The sequence below is a fragment of the Convolutriloba macropyga genome, chromosome 1 (genome assembly GCF_964194025.1).
Source record: "Convolutriloba macropyga chromosome 1, txConMacr16.3, whole genome shotgun sequence".
Taxonomy (NCBI): Eukaryota; Metazoa; Xenacoelomorpha; order Acoela; family Convolutidae; genus Convolutriloba; species Convolutriloba macropyga.
Genome location: NC_134468.1, coordinates 70723038 through 70736300, shown reverse-complemented (window position 1 = coordinate 70736300; position 13263 = coordinate 70723038). Strand labels below are relative to the sequence as shown.

The following is a 13263-nucleotide window of genomic DNA, read 5'->3' as shown; positions in this document are numbered from 1 at the left end:
GAGTTTTTTTTTGTTGAGAAATTTATCAGGCTGTTCTGATAAAAAGTTTCAGTTAGCTAATTACATTTTTTTTGGCTTAACCACCAACTTTGAATAAGTTGTGCATCTTACGGCAATCGAAACCATGGCAAAAGCTTGGAAGGCTGCTTTGCTACCACTACACCAACGATGCTTGAAGTTTGCTATTTGATTTTAAAATGATGAATAAAACTATGCATCGTACGAGAGTTGTTTTCATGTCAACATCTTGTAAGGCTGCGCTTTGCTTTCGTTGCAACACCTCTGCTTGAATTATGCCGTCACTATGAATTTTTCGTTTTGTTGAGAATTTTATCAGGACGTTCTGATATAAAGTTTTAGGTTAGCTTAGTACAATTTATTTTTGGCTCAACAACCAACTTTGAATAATTTGTGCATCGTACGGGAATCGAACCCATGTCAACAGCTTGGAAGGCTGCTATGCTACCACTACACCAACGATGCTTGAGGTTTGCTATTTAGTTCGTTGAATAAAAGTTTGCATCGTACGGGACTCGTTTTAATGTCAACATCTTGTAGGGTGGCTATGCTTTCATTGCAACCGCAATGCTTGAATTTTGCCGTCATAATGAGTTTTTTGTTTTGTTGAGAATTTTATCAGGCTGTTCTGATAAAAAAGTTTAGTTAGCTAATTACAATTCGTTTTGGCCGAACTACCAACTTTGAATAAGTTGTGAATCGTACGTGCATTGAAGCCATGTCAAAAGCTGGGAAGGCTGCTATGCTACCACTACACCAACGATGCTTGACGTTTGCTATTTAGTTCGACGAAAAAAAGTTTGCATCGTACGGGACTCGTTTTAATGTCAACGTCTTGTAAGACTGCTACGCTTTCATTGCAACAGCAATCAATGCTGAAATTATACCGTCACTATGAACGTTTTGTTTGGTTGAGAAATTTATCAGGCTATTCTGATCAAAAAACATTTAGTTAGATAATTGCAATTCATTTTTGCTTAACTACCAACTTTGAATAATTTGTACGTCGTACGTGAATCTAAGCCATGTCAACAGCTGGGAAGACTGCTATGCTACCACTACTCCAACGATGCTTGAACTTTGCTATTTAGTTCGATGAATAAAAGTATGCATCGTACGGGACTCGTTTTAATGTCAACATCTTGTAGGGCCTTTATGCTTTCATTTGAACAGCAATGCTTGAATTATGCCGTCTGTATGATTTTTTTTTGTTAAGAAATTTATAAGGATGTTCTTAAGAATTTTTAATTAGCTAATCTCAAATTGTTTTTGGCGTAACTACCAAGTTTGAATAATGTATGCGCATCGTACAGGAATCGAACTCATGTCAAGGTCTTGCAGGTTGCTATGCTATCGCTACACGAACGATGCTTCAAGTTTGCTATTTAAATCGGTGAATAAAAGTATGCGTCGGACGGGACTCGTTTTAATGTCAAAAACTTGTAGGGCTGCTATGCTTTCATTGCAACAGCAGTGCTTGAATTGTGCCGTTACAATGAATTTTTTGTTTTGTTGAGAAATTTATCAGGCTGTTCTGATAAAAAAAAGTTTAGTTAGCTGATTACAATTTGTTTTTGATTAACTACCAACTTTGAATAAGTTGTGCATCGTACGTGAATCGAACCCATGTCAACAGCTGAGAAGGCTGCTATGCTACCACTACACCACCAATGCTTCAGGGTTGATATTTAATTTGATGTAATAAATTATGCATCATTCGGGAATCGTACTCTTGGCAGCATTTTGTAAGCTTGCTATGTTTTCTTTGCAGCAACGTTACATGAATTCTGCCCTGACTATGATATTTTTGTTTTAATGAGAAAATAATCAGAAATTTCTTATAAATCTTTCCGGTTGCTAATTGCAATTTGTTTTGGCTGAACTACCAACTTTGAATATTGTATGCATCATTTGGGAATCATACTCTTGTCAACATCTTGTAAGGCTGCTGCTAAGCTTTGTTTTCGAAAAGCTATGCTTGAATTATGTCGTGACTATTATTTTTTTGTTTTGTTGAAAAAATTGTCTTGATCATCTTATGAAAAGTTTCCTTATCTAATTGCAGTTGTTTAGGTTCAACTACCTTTCTTTGTGTAATGTATGCATCGTACGGTAACCGAACGTTTGGCGAAGTTTGCAAGGCTGCTATGCTACCATTAAACGAACGTTGCTAAAATTTTAGAATTTAATTCAAGTGTACGTTTTTTTGAGAAAATTACCAATACCCGTCCCTTTCACTTCTTGCCGACTGATTTCAATTTTTTTTTCTCCAATACAATCCTTGAATAAAAGTATGCTTCGTACGAGAATAGTTTTCCTGTGAAAATCTAGAAAAGCTGTTATGTTTTCCTTGCAACACGTATGCTTTAATTTTGCCGTCATTTCGAGTTTTTTAGAATATTATCAGGATGTTCTCTGAAATTTTTTGTAAGCTTTTGGAATATTTTTTGTCCGAAGTCCCATCGTTGAATGCTTGGAGTTTTCTATTTAATTCGATCAAAAAAAGTATGCAACGTACGGGACTCGTTTGAATGTCAACATCTTGTAAGACTGCTATGCTTTCATTGCAACAGCAATCAATGCTTGAATTTTGCCGTCTCAATGAATTTTTCGTTTTCTTGAGAAATTTATCAGGCTGTTCTGATAAAAGTTTTAGTTAGCTAATTACAATTTTTTTGCCTTAACCACCAACTTTGAATAATTTGTTCATCGTACGTGAATGGATTCCAAGTCAACAGCTTGGAAGTCTGCTATGCTACCACTACACCAACGAAGCTTTAAATTTGCTATTTAAATTGATGCATAAAAGTTTGCATCGTACGGGACTCATTTGAATGTCAACATCTTGTAAGACTGCTATGTCTACAGCTTGGAAGGCTGCTACGCTACAACTACACCCAAGATGCTTGGAGTTTGCTATTTAATTCGATGAAAAAAAATATGCAACGTACGGGACTGGTTTTAATGTCAACATCTTGTAAGACTGCTATGCTCTCATTGCAACAGCAATCAATGCTTAAGATATGCATCACTATGAGTTTTTTTGTAATGTTGAGAAATTTATCCAGCTGTTCTGATAAAGTTTAATTAGCTAATTACAATTTGTTTTTGGCTTAACCAACAACTTTGAATAAGTTGTGCATCGTACGGCAATCGAAACCATGGCAAAACTTGGAAGGCTGCTTTGCTACCACTACACCAACGTTGCTTGAAGTTTGCTATTTGATTTTAAATTGATGAATAAAACTATGCATCGTACGGGAGTTGTTTTCTTGTCAACATCTTGTAAGGCTGCGCTTTGCTTTCGTTGCAACACCTCTGCTTGAATTATGCCGTTACTATGAATTTTTCCTTTTGTTGAGAATTGTATCAGGATGTTCTGATAAAAAAAGTTTAGTAATTAATTACAATTTGTTTTTGGCTTAACTACCAACTTTGAATAATTTGTGCATCGTGCGTGAATTGAAGCCATGTCAACAACTTGGAGGGCTGCTCTGCTACCACTACACCAACGATGCCTGAAGTTTGCTATTTAGTTTGATGACTAAAAGTTTGCATGGAACAGGACTCGTTTTAATGTCAACATCTTGTAAGACTGCTGTGCTTTCATTGCAACAGCAATCAATGCTTAATTTATGCCGTCACTATGAGTTTTTTGTTTTGTTGAGAAATTTAGCAGGCTGTTCTGGTAAAAAGTTTCAGTTAGCTAATTACATTTTTTTTGGCTTAACTACCAACTTTGAATAATTTGTGCATCGTACTGGAATCGAACCCATGTCTACAGCTTGGAAGGCTGCTATGCTACAACTACACCCAAGATGCTTGGATTTTGCTATTTAATTCGATGAAAAAAAAATATGCAACGTACGGGACTGGTTTTAATGTCAACATCTTGTAAGACTGCTATGCTCTCATTGCAACAGCAATCAATGCTTAAGATATGCATCACTATGAGTTTTTTGTAATGTTGAGAAATTTATCCAGCTGTTCTGATAAAGTTTAGTTAGCTATTTACAATTTGTTTTTGCCTTAACCAACAACTTTGAATAAGTTGTGCATCGTACGGCAATCGAAACCATGGCAAAACTTGGAAGGCTGCTTTGCTACCACTACACCAACGTTGCTTGAAGTTTGCTATTTGATTTTAAATTGATGAATAAAACTATGCATCGTACGGGAGTTGTTTTCATGTCAACATCTTGTAAGGCTGCGCTTTGCTTTCGTTGCAACACCTCTGCTTGAATTATGCCGTCACTATGAATTTTTCCTTTTGTTGAGAATTGTATCAGGATGTTCTGATAAAAAAAGTTTAGTAATTAATTAATTTGTTTTTGGCTTAACTACCAACTTTGAATAATTTATGCATCGTGCGTGAATTGAAGCCATGTCAACAACTTGGAGGGCTGCTATGCTACCACTACACCAACGATGCCTGAAGTTTGCTATTTAGTTTGATGACTAAAAGTTTGCATGATACAGGACTCGTTTTAATGTCAACATCTTGTAAGACTGCTATGCTTTCATTGCAACAGCAATCAATGCTTAAATTATGCCTTCACTATGAGTTTTTTTGTTTTTTTGAGAAATTTATCAGGCTGATCTGATAAAAAGTTTTACTTAGCTAATTACAATTTATTTTTGGCTTAGCTACCAACTTTGAAAAATTTGTGCATCGTACGGGAATCCAACCCATGTCAACAGCTTGGAAGGCTGCTATGCTAACACGACACCAACGATGCTTGGAGTTTGCTATTTAATTCGATGAAAAAAAGCATGGAACATACGAGACTCGTTTTAATGTCAACATCTTGTAAGACTGCTATGCTCTCATTGCAACAGCTATCAATGCTTAAATTTTGCCGTCACTATGAGTTTTTTGTATTGTTGAGAAATTTATCAGGCTGTTCTGATAAAAAAGTTTAGTTAGCTAATTACAGTTTGTTTTTGGCTCAACAACCAACTTTGAATAATTTGTGCATCGTACGGGAATCGAAACCATGTCATCAGCTTGGAGGGCTGCTATGCTACCACTACACCAACGATGCTTGAAGTTTGCTATTTGATTTTAAAATGATGAATAAAACTATGCATCGTACGGGAGTTGTTTTCATGACAACATCTTGTAAGGCTGCGCTTTGCTTTCGTTGCAACACCTCTGCTTGAATTATGCCGTCACTATGAATTTTTCGTTTTGTTGAGAATTTTATCAGGACGTTCTGATATAAAGTTTTAGGTTAGCTTAGTACAATTTATTTTTGGCTCAACAACCAACTTTGAATAATTTGTGCATCGTACGGGAATCGAACCCATGTCAACAGCTTGGAAGGCTGCTATGCTACCACTACACCAACGATGCTTGCGGTTTGCTATTTAGTTTGATGACTAAAAGTTTGCATGGAACAGGACTCGTTTTAATGTCAACATCTTGTAAGACTGCTATGCTTTCATTGCAACAGCAATCAATGCTTAATTTATGCCGTCACTATGAGTTTTTTTTTTGTTGAGAAATTTATCAGGCTGTTCTGATAAAAAGTTTCAGTTAGCTAATTACATTTTTTTTTGGCTTAACCACCAACTTTGAATAAGTTGTGCATCTTACGGCAATCGAAACCATGGCAAAAGCTTGGAAGGCTGCTTTGCTACCACTACACCAACGATGCTTGAAGTTTGCTATTTGATTTTAAAATGATGAATAAAACTATGCATCGTACGAGAGTTGTTTTCATGTCAACATCTTGTAAGGCTGCGCTTTGCTTTCGTTGCAACACCTCTGCTTGAATTATGCCGTCACTATGAATTTTTCGTTTTGTTGAGAATTTTATCAGGACGTTCTGATATAAAGTTTTAGGTTAGCTTAGTACAATTTATTTTTGGCTCAACAACCAACTTTGAATAATTTGTGCATCGTACGGGAATCGAACCCATGTCAACAGCTTGGAAGGCTGCTATGCTACCACTACACCAACGATGCTTGAGGTTTGCTATTTAGTTCGTTGAATAAAAGTTTGCATCGTACGGGACTCGTTTTAATGTCAACATCTTGTAGGGTGGCTATGCTTTCATTGCAACCGCAATGCTTGAATTTTGCCGTCATAATGAGTTTTTTGTTTTGTTGAGAATTTTATCAGGCTGTTCTGATAAAAAAGTTTAGTTAGCTAATTACAATTCGTTTTGGCCGAACTACCAACTTTGAATAAGTTGTGCATCGTACGTGCATTGAAGCCATGTCAAAAGCTTGGAAGGCTGCTATGCTACCACTACACCAACGATGCTTGACGTTTGCTATTTAGTTCGACGAAAAAAAGTTTGCATCGTACGGGACTCGTTTTAATGTCAACGTCTTGTAAGACTGCTACGCTTTCATTGCAACAGCAATCAATGCTGAAATTATACCGTCACTATGAACGTTTTGTTTGGTTGAGAAATTTATCAGGCTATTCTGATCAAAAAACATTTAGTTAGCTAATTGCAATTCATTTTTGCTTAACTGCCAACTTTGAATAATTTGTACGTCGTACGTGAATCTAAGCCATGTCAACAGCTGGGAAGACTGCTATGCTACCACTACTCCAACGATGCTTGAACTTTGCTATTTAGTTCGATGAATAAAAGTATGCATCGTACGGGACTCGTTTTAATGTCAACATCTTGTAGGGCCTTTATGCTTTCATTTGAACAGCAATGCTTGAATTATGCCGTCTGTATGATTTTTTTTTGTTAAGAAATTTATAAGGATGTTCTTAAGAATTTTTAATTAGCTAATCTCAAATTGTTTTTGGCGTAACTACCAAGTTTGAATAATGTATGCGCATCGTACAGGAGTCGAACTCATGTCAAGGTCTTGCAGGTTGCTATGCTATCGCTACACGAACGATGCTTCAAGTTTGCTATTTAAATCGGTGAATAAAAGTATGCGTCGGACGGGACTCGTTTTAATGTCAAAAACTTGTAGGGCTGCTATGCTTTCATTGCAACAGCAATGCTTGAATTTTGCCGTTACAATGAATTTTTTGTTTTGTTGAGAAATTTATCAGGCTGTTCTGATAAAAAAAGTTTAGTTAGCTGATTACAATTTGTTTTTGATTAACTACCAACTTTGAATAAGTTGTGCATCGTACGTGAATCGAACCCATGTCAACAGCTGAGAAGGCTGCTATGCTACCACTACACCACCAATGCTTCAGGGTTGATATTTAATTTGATGTAATAAATTATGCATCATTCGGGAATCGTACTCTTGGCAGCATTTTGTAAGCTTGCTATGTTTTCTTTGCAGCAACGTTACATGAATTCTGCCCTGACTATGATATTTTTGTTTTAATGAGAAAATAATCAGAAATTTCTTATAAATCTTTCCGGTTGCTAATTGCAATTTGTTTTGGCTGAACTACCAACTTTGAATATTGTATGCATCATTTGGGAATCATACTCTTGTCAACATCTTGTAAGGCTGCTGCTAAGCTTTGTTTTCGAAAAGCTATGCTTGAATTATGTCGTGACTATTATTTTTTTGTTTTGTTGAAAAAATTGTCTTGATCATCTTATGAAAAGTTTCCTTATCTAATTGCAGTTGTTTAGGTTCAACTACCTTTCTTTGTGTAATGTATGCATCGTACGGTAACCGAACGTTTGGCGAAGTTTGCAAGGCTGCTATGCTACCATTAAACGAACGTTGCTAAAATTTTAGAATTTAATTCAAGTGTACGTTTTTTTGAGAAAATTACCAATACCCGTCCCTTTCACTTCTTGCCGACTGATTTCAATTTTTTTTTCTCCAATACAATCCTTGAATAAAAGTATGCTTCGTACGAGAATAGTTTTCCTGTGAAAATCTAGAAAAGCTGTTATGCTTTCCTTGCAACACGTATGCTTTAATTTTGCCGTCATTTCGAGTTTTTTAGAATATTATCAGGATGTTCTCTGAAATTTTTTGTAAGCTTTTGGAATATTTTTTGTCCGAAGTCCCATCGTTGAATGCTTGGAGTTTTCTATTTAATTCGATCAAAAAAAGTATGCAACGTACGGGACTCGTTTGAATGTCAACATCTTGTAAGACTGCTATGCTTTCATTGCAACAGCAATCAATGCTTGAATTTTGCCGTCTCAATGAATTTTTCGTTTTCTTGAGAAATTTATCAGGCTGTTCTGATAAAAGTTTTAGTTAGCTAATTACAATTTTTTTGCCTTAACCACCAACTTTGAATAATTTGTTCATCGTACGTGAATGGATTCCAAGTCAACAGCTTGGAAGTCTGCTATGCTACCACTACACCAACGAAGCTTTAAATTTGCTATTTAAATTGATGCATAAAAGTTTGCATCGTACGGGACTCATTTGAATGTCAACATCTTGTAAGACTGCTATGCTTTCATTGCAACAGCAATCAATGCTCAAATTATGGCGTCACAATGATTTTTTTGTTTTGTTGAGAAAGTAATCAGGCAGTTCTGATATAACAGTTCTGTTAGCTAATTACAATTTATTTTTGGCTTAACTACAAACTTTGAATAATTTGTCTATCGTACCGGAATCGAACCCATGTCAACACCTTGAAAGACTGCTATGCTACTACTTAACCAACGATGCTTGAGGTTTGCTATTTGCTATATAAATTGATGAATAAATGTATGCATCGTACGGGACTCGTTTTAATGTCAACATCTTGTAGGGCTGTGCTATGCCTTCTTTGCAACACCTCTGCTTGAATTATGCCGTTACTTTGAATTTCTTGTTTTGTTGAGAAATTTATCAAGCTGTTCTGAAAAAATGTCAGATAGTTAATTGGAATTTATTTTTGGCGTAACAACCAACTTTGAATAATTTGTGCATCGTACGGGAGTTGATCCCATGCCAAGATCTTGGAGGGCTGCTATGCTACCACTACACCAGCAATGCGTGAATTTTGCTATTTAATTCGATGAACAAAAGTATGCATCGTACGGGACTTGTTTTAATGTCCACTTCTTGTAGGGCTGTTATGCTTTCATTGCAACAGCAATGCTTGAGTTATGCCGTCACAATGAATTGTTTGTTTTGTTCAGAAATGTATCAGGTTGTTCTGATAAAAAAGTTAATTTTGCAAATTTTTTTTTCGGCTTAACCACCTACTTTGAATAAGTTGTGCATCGTACGGCAATCAAAACCATGTCAAAATCTTGGAGGTCTGCTATGCTACCACTACACCAACAATGCGTGAAGTTTGCTATTTAATTTGATGAATAAAAGTATGCATCGTACGGGACTCGTTTTAATGTCAAAAACTTGTAGGGCTGCTATGCTTTCATTGCAACAGCAATGCTTGAATTGTGCCGTTACAATGAATTTTTTGTTTTGTTGAGAAATTTATCAGGCTGTTCTGATAAAAAAAAGTTTAGTTAGCTGATTACAATTTGTTTTTGGCTTAACTACCAACTTTGAATAAGTTGTGCTTCGTACGTGAATCGAACCCATGTCAACAGCTGAGAAGGCTGCTATGCTACCACTACACCACCGATGCTTCAGGGTTGATATTTAATTTGATGTAATAAGTTATGCATCATTCGGGAATCGTACTCTTGGCAGCTTTTTGTAAGCCTGCTATGGTTTCTTTGCAGCAACGTTACATGAATTCTGCCCTGACTATGATATTTTTGTTTTAATGAGAAAATAATCAGAAATTTCTTATAAATCTTTCCGGTTGCTGATTGCAATTTGTTTTGGCTCAACTACCAACTTTGAATATTGTATGCATCATTTGGGAATCATACTCTTGTCAACATCTTGTAAGGCTGCTATGGTTTCTTTGCAGCAACGTTACATGAATTCTGCCCTGACTATGATATTTTTGTTTTAATGAGAAAATAATCAGAAATTTCTTATAAATCTTTCCGGTTGCTGATTGCAATTTGTTTTGGCTCAACTACCAACTTTGAATATTGTATGCATCATTTGGGAATCATACTCTTGTCAACATCTTGTAAGGCTGCTGCTAAGCTTTGTTTTCGAAAAGCTATGCTTGAATTATGTCGTGACTATTATTTTTTTTGTTTTGTTGAAAAAATTATCTGGATCATCTTATGAAAAGTTTCCTTATCTAATTGCAGTTGTTTAGGTTCAACTACCTTTCTTTGTGTAATGTATGCATCGTACGGTAACCGAACGTTTGGCGAAGTTTGCAAGGCTGCTATGCTACCATTAAACGAACGTTGCTAAAATTTTAGAATTTAATTCAAGTGTACGTTTTTTTGAGAAAATTACCAATACCCGTCCCTTTCACTTCTTGCCGACTGATTTCAATTTTTTTTTTCTCCAATACAATCCTTGAATAAAAGTATGCTTCGTACGAGAATAGTTTTCCTGTGAAAATCTAGAAAAGCTGTTATGCTTTCCTTGCAACACGTATGCTTTAATTTTGCCGTCATTTCGAGTTTTTTAGAATATTATCAGGATGTTCTCTGAAATTTTTTGTAAGCTTTTGGAATATTTTTTGTCCGAAGTCCCATCGTTGAATGCTTGGAGTTTTCTATTTAATTCGATCAAAAAAAGTATGCAACGTACGGGACTCGTTTGAATGTCAACATCTTGTAAGACTGCTATGCTTTCATTGCAACAGCAATCAATGCTTGAATTTTGCCGTCTCAATGAATTTTTCGTTTTCTTGAGAAATTTATCAGGCTGTTCTGATAAAAGTTTTAGTTAGCTAATTACAATTTTTTTGCCTTAACCACCAACTTTGAATAATTTGTTCATCGTACGTGAATGGATTCCAAGTCAACAGCTTGGAAGTCTGCTATGCTACCACTACACCAACGAAGCTTTAAATTTGCTATTTAAATTGATGCATAAAAGTTTGCATCGTACGGGACTCATTTGAATGTCAACATCTTGTAAGACTGCTATGCTTTCATTGCAACAGCAATCAATGCTCAAATTATGGCGTCACAATGATTTTTTTGTTTTGTTGAGAAAGTAATCAGGCAGTTCTGATATAACAGTTCTGTTAGCTAATTACAATTTATTTTTGGCTTAACTACAAACTTTGAATAATTTGTCTATCGTACCGGAATCGAACCCATGTCAACACCTTGAAAGACTGCTATGCTACTACTTAACCAACGATGCTTGAGGTTTGCTATTTGCTAAATAAATTGATGAATAAATGTATGCATCGTACGGGACTCGTTTTAATGTCAACATCTTGTAGGGCTGTGCTATGCCTTCTTTGCAACACCTCTGCTTGAATTATGCCGTTACTTTGAATTTCTTGTTTTGTTGAGAAATTTATCAAGCTGTTCTGAAAAAATGTCAGATAGTTAATTGGAATTTATTTTTGGCGTAACAACCAACTTTGAATAATTTGTGCATCGTACGGGAGTTGATCCCATGCCAAGATCTTGGAGGGCTGCTATGCTACCACTACACCAGCAATGCGTGAATTTTGCTATTTAATTCGATGAACAAAAGTATGCATCGTACGGGACTTGTTTTAATGTCCACTTCTTGTAGGGCTGTTATGCTTTCATTGCAACAGCAATGCTTGAGTTATGCCGTCACAATGAATTGTTTGTTTTGTTCAGAAATGTATCAGGTTGTTCCGATAAAAAAGTTAATTTAGCTAATTGCATTTTTTTTCGGCTTAACCACCTACTTTGAATAAGTTGTGCATCGTACGGCAATCAAAACCATGTCAAAATCTTGGAGGTCTGCTATGCTACCACTACACCAACAATGCGTGAAGTTTGCTATTTAATTTGATGAATAAAAGTATGCATCGTACGGGACTTGTTTTAATGTCAAAAACTTGTAGGGCTGCTATGCTTTCATTGCAACAGCAATGCTTGAATTGTGCCGTTACAATGAATTTTTTGTTTTGTTGAGAAATTTATCAGGCTGTTCTGATAAAAAAAGTTTAGTTAGCTGATTACAATTTGTTTTTGGCTTAACTACCAACTTTGAATAAGTTGTGCTTCGTACGTGAATCGAACCCATGTCAACAGCTGAGAAGGCTGCTATGCTACCACTACACCACCGATGCTTCAGGGTTGATATTTAATTTGATGTAATAAGTTATGCATCATTCGGGAATCGTACTCTTGGCAGCTTTTTGTAAGCCTGCTATGGTTTCTTTGCAGCAACGTTACATGAATTCTGCCCTGACTATGATATTTTTGTTTTAATGAGAAAATAATCAGAAATTTCTTATAAATCTTTCCGGTTGCTGATTGCAATTTGTTTTGGCTCAACTACCAACTTTGAATATTGTATGCATCATTTGGGAATCATACTCTTGTCAACATCTTGTAAGGCTGCTATGGTTTCTTTGCAGCAACGTTACATGAATTCTGCCCTGACTATGATATTTTTGTTTTAATGAGAAAATAATCAGAAATTTCTTATAAATCTTTCCGGTTGCTGATTGCAATTTGTTTTGGCTCAACTACCAACTTTGAATATTGTATGCATCATTTGGGAATCATACTCTTGTCAACATCTTGTAAGGCTGCTGCTAAGCTTTGTTTTCGAAAAGCTATGCTTGAATTATGTCGTGACTATTATTTTTTTTGTTTTGTTGAAAAAATTATCTGGATCATCTTATGAAAAGTTTCCTTATCTAATTGCAGTTGTTTAGGTTCAACTACCTTTCTTTGTGTAATGTATGCATCGTACGGTAACCGAACGTTTGCCAAAGTTTGCAAGGCTGCTATGCTACCATTAAACGAACGTTGCTAAAATTTTAGAATTTAATTCAAGTGTACGTTTTTTTGAGAAAATTACCAATACCCGTCCCTTTCACTTCTTGCCGACTGATTTCAATTTTTTTTCTCGAATACAATCCTTGAATAAAAGTATGCTTCGTACGAGAATAGTTTTCCTGTGAAAATCTAGAAAAGCTGTTATGCTTTCCTTGCAACACGTATGCTTTAATTTTGCCGTCATTTCGAGTTTTTTAGAATATTATCAGGATGTTCTCTGAAAATTTTTGTAAGCTTTTGGAATATTTTTTGTCCGAACTCCCATCGTTGAATAATTTTCGGCAGTTGAACCCATGTCAACAGCATGGAAAGCTGCTATGCTACCACTACACCAACAATGCTTGAAATTGTGAATATAAATCAGATGTACGTTTTGTTGAGAAAATAACTAATACCCGTCCCTTTCGTTCCTTTTCAACTGTTTTCAAACTGTTTTTTGTCTCAAATACAATCCTTAAATAAGAGTATGCATCGTACGGGAATCGCATTTATGTCAACATCTTGTAAAGCTGC

The 13263-nt window shown here is 35.7% G+C and overlaps 1 protein-coding gene and 3 non-coding genes across 15 annotated transcripts in view; 1 reads left to right on the top strand and 3 right to left on the bottom strand.

Annotated features, from left to right (window-relative positions):
* LOC142342119 (cilia- and flagella-associated protein 46-like) overlaps positions 1-13263 on the top strand; it is a 754419-nt gene that overhangs the window by 728647 nt on the left and 12509 nt on the right. The window lies entirely within an intron of this gene.
* Trnag-ucc (transfer RNA glycine (anticodon UCC)) lies at positions 413-483 on the bottom strand. Its single transcript has one exon. It is a non-coding gene; the product is annotated as a tRNA-Gly (tRNA).
* On the bottom strand, positions 5304-5374 carry Trnag-ucc (transfer RNA glycine (anticodon UCC)). The gene has a single exon. It is a non-coding gene; the product is annotated as a tRNA-Gly (tRNA).
* On the bottom strand, positions 5919-5989 carry Trnag-ucc (transfer RNA glycine (anticodon UCC)). Its single transcript has one exon. It is a non-coding gene; the product is annotated as a tRNA-Gly (tRNA).